Source organism: Arachis ipaensis, chromosome B04 (assembly GCF_000816755.2).
Source record: "Arachis ipaensis cultivar K30076 chromosome B04, Araip1.1, whole genome shotgun sequence".
NCBI lineage: Eukaryota > Viridiplantae > Streptophyta > Magnoliopsida > Fabales > Fabaceae > Arachis > Arachis ipaensis.
This window is the reverse complement of record NC_029788.2, coordinates 113,621,380-113,636,862: the sequence shown is the minus strand read 5'-3', so window position 1 is coordinate 113,636,862 and position 15,483 is coordinate 113,621,380. Positions and strand designations below refer to the sequence as shown.

The 15,483-nt window shown below is 31.1% G+C and overlaps 1 long non-coding RNA gene across 1 annotated transcript; it reads left to right on the top strand.

Moving 5' to 3' along the window:
• On the top strand, nucleotides 4,848-7,328 carry LOC110270764. The gene is made up of 3 exons (XR_002360400.1): nucleotides 4,848-5,143; nucleotides 5,660-6,492; nucleotides 6,563-7,328. It is a non-coding gene; the product is annotated as an uncharacterized LOC110270764 (long non-coding RNA).

Below are 15,483 nucleotides of genomic sequence, written 5' to 3'. Positions count from 1 at the left end.
CTATAATCTTATTTGTGTGTGATTATGACACTCATTTGATATGATCATGTTTTTGTTAAAAAACAATAAAATTAAAAATGAGATAACCCCATAAGCCATAAACATAACAAAGTTTAATTTAAAACAAAATACTCATAATCCATATCAATAAATCAACCTCACATGACCCTCATAGAAGTTTTGAGTTTCCATCACGCTAAACATAACATAAAAGTCTAAATAGTAGAGATTTCATCATACTAAGTATAACATAAAAAAGGAACATTAGTTTAAATCTAAAAACATTGCCACAAATTTCTAAAACTCAAAATCCATTTTTTCCCTCAACCATTCAAGACGAAACTCTTTCGGTAAGCCAAAAAATACTCCAAGAAGAGTAGGATGAGTAACAAGCCATTCAAGAGCTTCACAAAATGAGCGGCCCTGCAAACCTAATTTAGTTAAAGCTTCCCTCATATCATATGTCTTCCAAACTTTAGGATGCGAACTTATGATAGCATTTGCAATATCTTTCATTGCCATAGTCATGTCTTTCATATCTTGGGAATACTCGTCTATTATTGCCACTTTTCTTTTTTTTTTACCTTTAGCAGATGAGGTATTAGACACCAATGGAATAGATAATGGTGGAGCTTGTGAGGTTGGGCTTGCTGGTATACTTTCATAATCAAAGGGATTAAAATTCTCCAAATGCACCTCATTGTTTGCTTGCATTTCATCAATGTCATCAATATTAACGTGTGTATCTTCCTTTTCTCATCTTCTCACTTTTTGTTTACCGGTCTCAACCCGCATTCCATTTGCTATATCTTTATCATAAATCTCTTTAAGAATTTCCAAGTGATAAAGATGTTTTCCTCTAATAGCTTTAAACTTAGGATTTGCCTATACAAAAATCAATAAAATAATTCATATCAAAATATCAAATAAAATAAATAATATTAATATTAAAATAGACAAATATATATATAAAAAGAAAATATACATACCGAGCATAAAGATTTCCACACATCAAGTGTAGCTTCAAATGTTTTGGTTGTATCATTCCATCCTACCCCGCTCTTTTGATTAATTTCTTTTGCTAAAACCATTTGTTCCTTGAGAGTCTTCAAATGATTTAGAACTTTACTCTTATTAATGCTCACAGAAAATTTCTCATTAATTTTCTCCACCACCTTTCTATAAGATTCAGCCGAAAAAGCTATATCTTCCTTTTGACCCTTATTCTTTTGCTCCTTAAGAACTTCAAGCATTAATCCATCCATTTCTATGGTCCATTTAAAGTAGGTATCACACTCATTTTTTCCTTCAACATCACTAACTTTTTCAGAATCCATATCACTACCTATTGTTATATCACAAGTAAAAAAGTAGAAGTACAATTATCACAATAAATCTAAACTAAAATAATAAACAACAATTTATTAAACAAATACATTATATAAAATTGAAGTATTTAACTTATTTCACAAATAACAAGAGTATATGATATATGTAAATCTAATTAATACATAAATTCATATTCAATTCAAAGCAACCGGAATAAACAAATGTTCACACGTACACAAAATAATAAGAAATTAATGTTGTCTACGAATATAATCATTCCACATTTTTGAGTACTTGAATGACCACTTAAAATACGTAAAAGTTTTGCCACTTGCTCTTCAACAATACTATATTGGTTATCTCTAAGAAGCCCTCGTTGACGAAGTATTACAACTAATCTAGTGAAAGCATCATAACTCATACGTATTATAGAACGTGAGTTATAATGTGTTTCTAATTGAGCAATCAATTCTCAACGTATTTGTTCTCTACTATGACGTTGAGATTGGGTGATTGATCTTTCAATACAAGACATTTGCCGAATCATATATCGAATACAAGTCAAATAGCCCGCAAAAGTAACTATGGCTAAAATTACATTTATTTCAGATTCTATCATATTAGATACCTACATAATATCAAAGTAATAAAGAAACGGTATGTTGATGATAAAAAAAAATAGAATGACATTGCATTGGATAGAAAAAGGATACATGTTTAAAGAAAGAAACTTAGTTTCCTCTTATACCCAAAAGAACCATCGCATGAAAGGGATGACATCACAAACCCATACAAAAGCCTTGAAAATTAATTAACAGTAAAAGGCTCAAAACAAAATAGCCATTCCATCCAAATTTGTAATCTATGTGTCAAAATATCTTTCATCGAGAATGGTTATTTAATTGAGTCCTATCCAATTTAACATGGGAGCAACAAAATAATCTATAATGAAATAGCCTGTAATTTACATAAAACAATACACCACACTATAACAATCACCAAACAGTAGCAACAAAACCAATTATACATGAGAACCGCGGGCTAAAAATAAAATCATAAGTTGTTGTGGGTATAAGCATGAAGAAGTGATCAGTCATCAAATAGATTGGAATCGCGTGCTCAAAATAAAAACAAAGATTGAAGATTATGACCATCAGCAATAACAAGCCAAAAAATCATGACAATTTATGGAACTAGAAATCAAATTAGACATTTCATCAAACATATTGTGCACATTAAACAAATACACAAATTTCGAGTATAGGTAACGAATTTTTGCCAAAGTAATCAACATTCCCCTACTTCTAATTCCAGCTCCTAGCAATTGACAGAGTGAAGAGTTTGCGTTGCTCGAAGAGGAAGGCTTCACGACACTGCAACAAAGAGCTTGCACCTTGTCAGAGAATGGTGAAAGTAGCGAACAACCCTGACGAACACAAACAGGGCTTCACGGTGTGCAGCTTCAATCCTCCAATAAATAAGCAAAATAGGGTTTAAGAAAGTGAAGGGATTATGGAATATTATAATTTAGAGAGGGATATTTTTTATATTGCACAGTTTAAGTGAGATTTAGGTAAGAATTGATTTTGAAATCAGACCAAAGTAGGTCTGATTTGTAAATGGGGGTAAAATGAGAATTTGAATTCTCACCGGAATTCAACTTCATGTTTTTTTTTCTATTCCAAAGCAAGGAATAGAATTCAATTCATCTATGATTTCAAATCAGATGCATTCCAAACAGGCTGTAAGAGAAAATGAACAGAACCTGCTTTGAGACTCTAGGTTTTATGAAATTGGGGGAAAATGAAATTTGGTAACGTTTGTATATTTTTACTTTTTTTAAAAAAAATAAAAATGATATTTTCTAACATTTATTTTATAAATGTTACTAAAAGTATAATTTTATTAATATAATTAACATTTTAAAAAATGTTACATAAAAAGTGTTAATAAATATCTAAATTCTAGTAGTGCTACATCACTCGTCCGCTTAAGTGTCGGGAGTTCGAATCCCTCCTTGTGTATGCAGCAACCCATTAACCAGTGGCAGACCCTTAAATGGAGCTTAGATCCGCAGCAAATTAGTCTTTGACCTGTCGGATTGGGAGATACTATGAAAAACCAAAAAAAAAAAAAAAAGATTCACACATCTAACTAATTGTCTATCTCCATCACTCATTGGCCACGCTTCAAGAGTTGCCGGGGATTATTAACGCAACCTGCACACGCGTCAACTTCTTGAATGCGCCACCTATTTTTAACACTAGCTGAAAAATTTTTTCTTCAGCTTCGTAGCATAATCCTACTTTTATTTTATTTGTGGCATTTTACTAGCATTGTATGTCTTTTGTAAGAATAATGATACTGTTTGTTGACCCGACTTTATCTTATTTTATTGAGTTCATATATTCTTCTTTTGTGGTCAAGTGATTAATTAAGTATCGAAAAAAAAGTTAATTAGTTGTAAAAAAATATTCACAATATATTTCCAAAAGGTATGAATTTAAATCTTTTATATCACTGAGGATTTCTTTGACAAATGATTTGCAAATATTTTCGTAAGTATTTATTAAACCTAAAAATATATCCTAACTTTAGTAGATTCTTATTTTGGATGAATAACCCATCTAAACTTCTTGATAATAAATAAAATATTAAATACTCTCTCTTGAAAGTGTTCCCACAAAAATCAACATGCTAACGAATTAGTTCGTCCGCTTAAAATCTAAACTTAAAATGATTAATTTTTAATTCTAAATCCTAAATTATAAACTTAAACATTAAAATAGATTAATATTAACTAATTAAAAATGATTTTTTATATTTTTTCTAAATTTATATAATACAATAATTTTTATCGTTATATTAATATTTAATAGTATATTTTTTTCACACTATAAGTAAAAATTTTTAAATGTGGGGGCAAATATATTATTGTAATGGGGACATTACAAATATACATGTATATTTATTATTTGATTTTTTCAAATTTAATGGGGGCAATTGCCCCACCCTTATATAGGTGGATCCGTCCCTGGACATGATGAATATGTTAGTATATATTTATTGTTTGTTCGTTGAGATACAAATTTTGAATGGATACCACTACAAGAAAATGGAACATTTGTAACAAAAAATTTGTATCAAATTTAAAATTTTTACAAATTATAATTTTTTTGTAACAATAATTAGTTATTGTTACAAAATAAGAATATTTTGTAACAATAAGAAATTTGTTACAAATTATGTTGGCTTTCGTATCGAATTGTTGTTTTGTTACAAAATGTTATAATGTTTTGTAACAAAAGATTATATTGTTGCAAAATTCAAAATATTTTGTAACAAAAAATTAATTTGTCACAAAATACAATATTTTTGTAACAAGTTATTTATTTATCACAAAATTCAAAGATTTTTTGTAACTAATAAAAATTTTTGTTTCAACATACTAAATATAAGACTTTGAATTTTTAAAAATTAACATAATAAGTTATTTATGATTTATTACCAAATACACTTAACTAATTAGTATGTAACGTGACTCACTGTGCTTCCCCCTTTATACCAGAGACCTGGCCTTTTCCCATTTTTCCTTCGTGCCATTGAGCTTCACCAAATCAGAGAACCACTCTCCCCATTTCGTCACTCATCACTCTCCCGCCGTCACTTTGCTCACTCACTGTCGCTCCTCTTCCCCACTCACCACTCACCTCTCATGCATGACTTCGCCATCGATCACGAGAACCATCGCTCCTCTTCGTCTTCCTGCTCTGACCGTCGCTGCGAGCTCAACGGCGGGAAGACTCGGCGCTCTGTAAGACTCCGGATTTTCTTTTTATGAAATTAAATAATAAATTTGTTTATGATTTATTATATTTAATTAAGATTATATTTTAAGAGATTTTATATATAAATTAAGCATCTTTTTTATTTATGATTTAGAACTTTAATAATTGGATAATAATAAGAATTTTATATGCTTTAAGTTAAATAATTAGATTTTTAACTTTATTTTATGATTAAAAAAATTAGTTTTATTTACCTCTAACAAGTTAGAGTATTTATTTGAAAATAAGTTTTAAGTTGATAATCGAATAGTATTTTTATAGATATTATTATTATTGGATTAAAATTTGGTTTCAATTACTCTATTATCCTAATTTTACTAAAATTATTAAATTACCCAAAATTCCTAATTTTATTAAAAAAAAAGAGATTGTACGTTTTATTTTTCCTCTTAGCTGAATTCACGTAACAAAAAAAATGATCTATAGATTCTAAGTTTCTAACTAATAATGTTATTTGCTCATAAACTTTATTCAAATCACAGCAATATACAGTCAGAGTGTGGGAGTGGCGACAGAGAACTTCGTAATCGTGCAGAAGGGAGCTTCATTTGCAGGTAGTAAGTGACAGCACAGAAGGATCGAGCTCCATTTGCCGCTTGTGGAACAATGGCGTAGAAGGGAGCTGCTGGGGAGCAATCATCGAATTGGGTGGGGCTTGGGTGATCCTTTGGCTTGCTATGCTTTGGGCCTCTTGTGGCCCTGGCGCTGGTCCAAAAAAAAAAATCACAGCAATACATACATATGCGTTATTAAATGACCATTGTAACCATAAAGATATTATTATCTTAGCTCAGCAAAATCAAAGGCCACTAATCTAATCTCCACCCACCTCACTGCCAAACCGCCCATATTTCTCACTCAACGGTACTCAAACACAAAATACACACACACACGAGGAAGAAGAAGGGAGGAGGAAGCCGTGCTATCGTTTCGCCTCGGCTCACCAACCAGCCGCGCCATCGCTACCACGTCCCGCTGCCGTCGTGCCGCCACCTCCAGACGCCATGGCCGCCACCATTTGCGAAGAGGGAAGAGAGAGCTCGCGGGTGAGAGAGGGAGTGTCGCGCCAGCCATTGCCTCTGCGCCACCGTCGTTGACGAGCTCAGCCGCCTCGCCATTGTTGCCGCCGAGGGTTTTGCCGCTGTTGAGGAGAAGACGCTGTTGCGTTGGTTGTTGTCGTCGAGAGAGAAGCTGTCGGGTCGCACAGAGAGAGAGAGAGAGAGAGAAAGAGAGAGCACGAGGAGCAGAGGAGTGAAGGGAGACACGCGCCCAGCCACCGCCGCTTCTGCCACTGCCGTCATCGGAAACGCTGCCGGTAAGGGTTGAGTTTGGTTTATTTCCTTTTGAGATTTCAGGAGCTTTATTTTCGTTACATGTTATTACAGCCGTCGTCACCGGAGTTGCAGCTGCTTCGCTCTTGATTTCTTTTGTGCAGTAAGTTACTTCTGCTTTGAAAACTCATTTGTCGCTTTTCTGTAATTGCCATGATGTAAGGATGATTTATTTTTTACTTGTCCCAATTATGCTCTCAATGGCTACTGATCAAGTTTGATTTTAGTATAAAAAAAATATTTTATGTACTCATATTTATCTTGTAGAGCCATTGCATGAGATTAACACAACTCTATATGGAAACTATTTGAATATAAGAAATTAAGAATAGTGATGAAAGTTATCCTTTTTTGTGCTCAAGAGGTGGAGCTACATGAAATTGCTTGATAATAATCACATGATGCTCTTTGCCCGTCGTCTGTCGCTGTGTTTGCTGCCAGCTTACCATCTTCAAAGGTCAATGCTCTGTTCGTGGCTCATTGTAATAATGTAACATTGTTATTCATTTTTTTGCTCTATTCATAAGGGTTATTGATCTTTGAATTATTCTTGAATGATTTGTGTTTTCAATTTTTCATTCATTGATTGTTGATTAGCTCTTACTGCTGTCTGTGATTATTCATGGTAAATGTGCTGCTGTCCTGTTATTCTTTGTGCTTTTGTGGCTTAATTGTGATTAAATTGTGATTGTCTTGATCAAATTATTGAGGATTGTTGCCTCCAGATTTGGATGCTCCAATTGAATATCTATAGTTTTTGTTTTCATGATTTGTTGGTTTGTTTGTGATTATTTAAAATTTGGAATGCTTTGGCTGGGTTGATATTGTTGTTGATTTTGAACCTGGACTTTGAATTTGTTGTTGCATTTTCATTTGAATTTCTGGATACAGTTGCTTTACAGCTTCAATTTTCATTTCACACGGCCTTCCACTAAACCAAGCTTTCAACATAGATTTTGGATCTTTACCGAAAACCTCCCTAGGAATATGAGATTTCACACTTAGTTGCTTCCTTCTCTTGAATTTACTGCTAAGAGATTAACTTGCTATCATTTCAGAACATTGTCAAATATGGGTTTGGAAGGTGAGCTTTTATTCATGAAATTTTATCACAAAGGAAAAGTTATCATATTATTAAGAGCTATTATTCAACTGATGTACACTTTTATTAGATGGTTCTTATTCATGAGCTTTTATTTAATTCTCTAATTATCTATGACATAGGATCTATTAATTATTCAATAATTAGTTTCCTAGTTTGAGTATTTAAGTATTAGATTTTGATATCATTATGAATAAAATTTATATGTTTTTGTTTTTTCCTGTGTATTTTTAAAGGAAAAACAAATCTTGTTTCTTAAGCTAGTGTTTTTTGTTTGGTGGTCTTTTTAGGTGTGTGACACTTATTAGAACTTCTCCATGAGAAATGAGAAAGGAGCTGTATGAACATGATGGAGTTTGTAATTTGTAGTTTACATTTTGAAGATTTATAATTCCTTATTTTTCTTGTCCTATGTATCTATCTAGTTCATTAGGGTTCTTCAATGTGTCTTGTTAGTTTGTACTTTAAAGTTTATATGTTGAAGATTTATAAAACAATATTAGTTAATGAAAGGTATTTGAACTATCTATGTTATTATATATTATATAAATATTGACTTGTTGAGTAAATTAGTTAATATATTAATTAATTAAAAAAATATAATTTGATAAATTATGTGTGTAATTTGTATTAAAAAAATTATTACAAAATAAATAGTGTTTTGTAACTAAAGAAAAAAATGTTACAAAATCAAGTTACATTTTGTAACAAAATTTTATGATAGGAGAAAATAGATTGTCACAAAAAATACTTTGAAGATCAAAATTTGTTATCACTTTTGTAACGACTTCTGGTTTTTTGTATCAGAAAAATTTGTTACAAAATATCACTTTGAATTGTAACAGTTTTGTTTTTTGTTACAAAAACTTTTTGTAACGGGACATACTGCAACGGCCCCTTTTTTTATTACAAAATTCTTTTGTTTCAAAATTTCGATTTTTTGTAACAATTTTTTTGTTACAAATATTGCTTTTTCTTGTAGTGTGCGTTAGTATACAAATGTACATAGGATACATGTATTTAGCATTCTTCTAAAATATTGAGACACAGAGACACAATTAATTGGACACAATTATTTTATATACTTTTATTTTTTATTAATTTTTACAGAATTAATTTTTAGAGAAAATTTCACTTTCCTCTTCTAAGATATGTTAAAATGACACTCCCCTCCCTTTTATATGTAAAATATACATTTCTCTCCTTTATAACTTTTAAAAAACTTTGTCCTTAATCCATTTTAAATTTATTTTGTTAACTAATGTTAATTTTATCTATTTTTCAAAAAAAAATAAATTATTTTTTACAAAAACACCCTTTAACAAAAATTTTATTTTTTGTCATTAAATTTTATCTTCGAAGGAAATGAAATTTTCTTTAATTTTTATAATTTTATTTCTTATCAATTTGTTATACTTTTATTTCGATATTAATTTTTTATATTTTTATCTCTTATTAATTTTTACAAAATATAGATTTTTTTTTTAATTTTATTGTGTTTTATTCATATTTTATCAAATACAATACATATACACTAATAATAATTTGTATTCATATCTTTAATGTCTATATTTCTATATTTCTGTCCAAAAAAAAAAACAAACAAACAAACCAAAGCTACCTAGAATTACAATTCGTAAATATCTTTGTTTAGCACGCATAGATATCTCGGTAGCAATAACATATCTTTCAAAGTATGGTCACACTATAACAAACTAATAAAATAGGTTAGTCACCAATAGCTTTAATTTTGTGAGCAAAGGCTTTGTTTGTTTGATGTTTTTAAGTGGCTAAGACACGTAGACAAAGTCGGGTGATAGATATTAGATAGACAGGACATATACACAAAAACATGATGAAACAATAATTGTGTTTGGTAGCTATAAGAGATAGAACATATACATTTTTAAAAGTCTAGTTGTTCTTAATAGCATAAAAAAAGAATGTTATCTTCGTCTTTGTCACTCTCAACTCTTTAATCCTTTTTCTCCTAACAACTTTAAGACTAAATAAATTTTTCTAGAAAAATTAAAAATAATTAAAGAATCAAAACAAATTAACAATTCCATTTACATAATCCCATAACAAATTCATATAACAATATTTAGTATATATATACTTGAAAAAAATTAAACATAAAAAAAAAAAAAAAGACAAATAAAAAAAAGCCAACAGATAAAACAGATTTGCACATCAGATAAATGAAATGAGTAAAAAACAACTATCACCAATGACGTTAAGATCTTCTTCGAATAATAATAGTAAGCAACGAGCAACTTTCTTCATGCGTGCTATTGCACTAGCACCAAATATACCACTCCAGTTCTTATCACTAGAGATAGAACACAAATATACTACAAGAAAAATATTAATTACTCTCAAATATATTGTTGGCAAAATGAATAAAATTCAACGATAATTAAGTTACTATCGGATTTAGCGTCGGAATAAATCAGACGGTATAAACTTCATCGATAAATATTTATCGTTGAAATTTTTTTGTCTGTCAGTAATTACTGTCGGATTTTACGACAGATTACCTATTCAAAAATTAAAACTATTTGGTTACCGGCAAATTTTTTGATGATAACGCTGCCGCCACAATATGTTGTTTTCCGTACTATTGCCGTCGGATTATTCCCTCGATAAATTCGACAGTAATGTCAATTTTAAAAAAAAAATTGTAAAACAAATGGTCAATTTTAATTTTTATTTAAATTTATTTTTCACACCATTAATGATAAATTTATAAATAATAAAATATTCAAATAAATTAAAAGTCAGGTACATCAAATAAATACAATAAAACAATAAAATGAAGCACTAATAACTAAAGATCTAGGTAGTCCTCGTCGTCGACGTTCCCATGGCCTTGATGAGGCGGCGCAGAAGGCAATGATGTCTGTGTGGCCAAGAACGACCCCGGTCCGTATACGCGGTTCTTGTCCCGTTCCTCACGAACATCCTCCAGCATCTGCTGCAGCCGCCAACCCATTCGGCGGCCGTAGATCTTCCTAATTAGAGCATTGTGAGAGGTGTCCCATATAAAGTGCAGCTGCACAAAGAAACTTTAAAATTAGTTAATCAAAATAGAAGATATAAATTCACTAAAAAGATTTGAAACTATAAAAAATAAATTTAATTACCGCCCATTTCTGAAACCATCGCTCTTTGGTCTTAGCAGGGATTTTCTTGTAGCTGGGTCAGGGATGGTCGTACATTAACTTGATGATGTTGGTCATCTCCTGAGTACATACATTATTGTTCGGCGCAAACTTATCAACAATCTACAAACAAACTAATATGTCAATATAAGTTAAAACTTCAGAAGCAAATAACCATAATATATAAAGATTTTTATAGAAATTTTGGAAGAGTTTTATCTATAACTAGAATGCACCACAAACTCTTTCCATCAACAATTAACTTAAATAGTACCAAGTGTCAACAATCAATGAACAACAAACACTTTCAACAATTCAATAATCAGGAAACATGAAACATTTTCAGCCATTCAAATCTACAACCCTAAATCCACTAAACCAGAATCAATAATCAGATACTTTCAACAATTCAATAATCAAGAAACATGAAATACTTTCACCCATTTAAACTTACAACCCTAAATCCACTAAACTAGAATCATCAATAATAAGACATTTTCAACAATTCAACAATCAAAAAACATAAAACACTTTCAGTCATTCAAACCTACAACCCTAAATTCACTAAACTATCATCAATAATCAGACACTTTTAACAATTCAATAATTAGGAAATATAGAAAATTTAAAGTGATACTAACTCTGTGCTGCCATCAGACCAAATCATCAACTGTACGATGGGAGGGTGTGGAGGAAAATCAGCTGCCTCACTTTCATGAGAGGACTCCGGGGACGTGGCTTCCGTTGCTGGAGGCAGCATCGTCGTGACAGCGGGCTGCTGAGCGGTTGGAGGTAGCGTCATTGCTGTGGACGGAGGAACATAGTCGGGGTTGGGGGCCATGATGAACGGCTGGTCCATTAAACCCGCAACCTGTGGCGTTACCGGGGTAGTCAGAGTAGAGCGAGAGGATCCAGAATTTCCGAGGGTACCGAAAGAAGCCCTCTCTCTACCACGACCAGCAGCCTGATCCACAACACTTCTACCCATCGTCACGTCTGCAAAGAGCAAAACCAACCAGAACACAGTGAATCAACATAATTCAGACAATTTCAAACAATTCTAGCAACAATATTCAGTAATTCAGTTCAATAATTAAAACACTTTTTAAAGTTCAAATTCAACTCAATTAGTACGCCTAAGATAATTTTAAAATATTTTCGAGTTAAAAATAAGAAAACAATTTATAAAGAAATTTAATAATGTACATAACACATTTACTCAAAATAATATTTCTTCCTAAAACGTCACATTTTCAAAATAAGAAATATTTCATTGGATAATTGGGATACATTCAATTTTTTCTTTACATTATGAATTCATATAAAATCAACTCAACAATCAACAAAATCTCAGCATTTTCATAACCAACAAAACCACTGGATATTCATATTCATAAATAAATTCATAAACCAATTCAATATTTCAACCACTGCCATATTCTAATCAGCATCATAAACTAATCAACAATAAAATTAACAACAATAACATCAATAAATCAACTACTTAAAATTAATATAGCATATAAAATATTAGAATAACTTGAGAAAAAAATTAAAATGGATACCTATTGTTGCAGAGACGGAGAAGAAGCAGAGGGAGGCACAGCGACACGCGAGTAGGAAGCAAAGTCAAGTAGAGACGTGAGGAGGGAGAGAGGTGAAGTTGGGCAGCAGCGGTGGTGGGCCTGTGGTGCGGCGTGGCAGTTTCGAGAAGGCAGAAGGTGAATGATGAAGTGGCAAGGAGAGAAGAGGGAGAAGAAGAAGAAGGGAGTGGTGTTGGCGGTGGGTGGGTTGACAGCGACGGAGAAGGGGCTGTGATGATGGTGGTGGTGTAGGCAGGGACAGATGGTGGTGTTGGGGAGAGGAGAGGAAACGGTGGTTGAGTGAGAGAAAGAGTGAATCCTGAATGATGGAGGAAAAGGGTTCATGATTTGAATTTACTCTCCGTTACCGTCGGATTTCTCCAACGATAAATCGTTGCCGGTCACCAAAATGCAGCGTTTCACTAATTGGGTTTACCATCGGATTTTTCTGATGGTAAAGGACGCACCATTTTTTTCCTCCAAATATTATCGGCGGATTTATTGTCGAAAACCAAAATTCGCCAGATGCACCATTTTTTTCCCTCCAAATATTATTGGCGGACTTACCGTCGAAAACCAAAATTCGTCGGTAATTATTTAACCTTACGAATTTGATTCCGTTACTGCTAGTAAATTCGACAGTAAATTCGCCACTACTTTGCAACGGTAAAATCAACAGTATTCAGTATTTTTCTTGTAGTGATACAAAGGGAGAAAAAGAGAAATGTCTTTATTGAAAATATCTAAGGAAAGAGAGAGAAGGGGGGAGAGAGATGTCTTTATTGAAAATCTAAGGATATTAATGAGAAGAGTTTTGCGTCAGGTGGTAAAAATTGGACAAATCAATTGACATTAGAGCAAGTAGAATTATTAGGTTAAGTATATTATTAGTTAACTGTAGTAATAATGGAGTACAAGTAATTCTATATTGTTTAGGATAATAAACTTTGTATTATGTATTAGTTTTACATTGTTCAAAGCCATAAAAAATTTTTCTTTCTAACTACTATAAATGTGTATATACAATTTTTATTTATCAAGTGAAGTTGAGTTAAATATGATATAAATTTTGTGTTTATTTTACTTTAGACTCTTTTAGAAGTAAGAGATCTAATTTATATCTTTAATTTGACCCATTAAAATGAGTTTATGACTAATTTTACTATATTAGCGTTACCCAAAATTAGTGAATATAAATTTTGTCTTTATAATGAGATTGTTAATTTCATCAAAATTGATAAATCCAAACAACGTTCTGGCATCATTAATAGTGGGAGCGATAGATGGTGCAACAAGCTAAATTTATGGGAAAAAAAAGGTTGGGGGCAAGAAGTTGAGATCAGAGGTAGTAACAGCAATCGAAGAAGAAGAGAAGGAAAATGCTAAATTGTTTATGATAGGTTTGGTATTTTGAAAAAATATTATTGGTAAACTTGTTTAAAAGTATAGCCTAATTTGCATCTCAATTTAAAAAAAAAAAAAAATCTTTGTCTCATCATTTTGGAGGGAAAAAAATATATATATTTTAGGTATATTTATGTAACTATATCTTTCTCAATTTTGCGTCTTAGAAAACAAATACTAAACATATATCACCATACCATATCATATCCATATCTTTAATTTGGGTCATCAATTTTTAATTAAGAATTAAATTTAAATAGGTATAATATATAAACAAAAAAAGCAAGCAAACAAACAAGACTAAAAGTATTTACAAATTAAATAAAAATTAAAATCTTTGTTTGGCGTGAGTTGGAAAAAACCAGAGGCATATGTCAAAGGATTACAATTTAATTTTACTCTAGAATTGAAAAAAATAATTACACAAAAAGTGTGCTGATCTTTAATTTCCCTCCATTTTAAAAATAGTTTAAAGGATATATTTACATTATTCTCGTGATCATTTCCAGCGAACATAGGGTACCTAATGGAGACTTTTATAGGTTTAAACATTAACTTGTTATTTAAATAACCAACAATAGACGAAGTTGTAACGTTTTGGCAAACCGTAAACCGAATCCTTGAAGGTTTAGGGTTTGTCGAAATTCCTTTTGCAACGATTTCAATTTCAATTTCTATGATAAAACCTGCATTTTGAATGATTTTATTCTTCCATCTTTTGGGGAAGAAAAGTTTCAGCTAGCGACTTTGGATTCGCAGGTAAATTACAATTATATGTTACGATTTCTTTTATATGGATAATTATCTTTTTAATAATGAATGAATAACTGCATTTTTCGTTCTTATTTTTACTTTTCTTCAAGTTGAGGATATGCATGATAATTTCTTTGGCAATAATAATGTATTCAATTTTGTGTTTTCTTCTTATAAATTATCAGTATCATAGCTTCGAATTTGAACAAGGGATTTAATTAGTTGCATGCATATATCATGCACGTTATAATGCAATTGGAATATTAATACGTAATATATGTTGAATTTAATATACATATATCTCCTTTTCATTATTTCAGCTTATGATTTGCATGCTTCATAATGAAAAAGTGTAATATACATTTATGTGTCTATGAAATTAGAAACTATGATCATAGGGTTAGGTATATTTCATCTTCAGAAACTTTGACAAATCCTAAACCCCATGTTAGCTTGTATGTAATTATGTATTATATTGATCCATGTCAATTCATATAATATACACATCAATGAAACAAGCTAAGTTATTAATTATCTTTTTCTTTTCTTGTTTGAAAGCAATATAATTTAATTTCTTTGTTGCTTTTCTCAAGTTATTTGGATTTCGCCCTATTTTTCTTTTGTGTTTAATTTCCTGAACACACGCATATACTAGTTCCTTTGTCCTCATATAAGTTATTTAATGAATAAAATCTAAAAGGGTAAACATACAGTCATACATCGCTATACTAGTGATGAATCACACTAATGTTATCTTATATATAATAATTTTATTACTTTGAAGTACACAGCTGGGTGGAAAAAAACAACGGTGTGTCAATATGATACTTCATTTATTTAATTCACCTACTTAACATTATTTCCGGTTTGACTGTTTGAGAATTTACTTACACTCATAAAATAGACTAAAATATACAAGGAGAAAAAAAATACACAAATATAATAATATCTACTATAAGTTCTTCATAT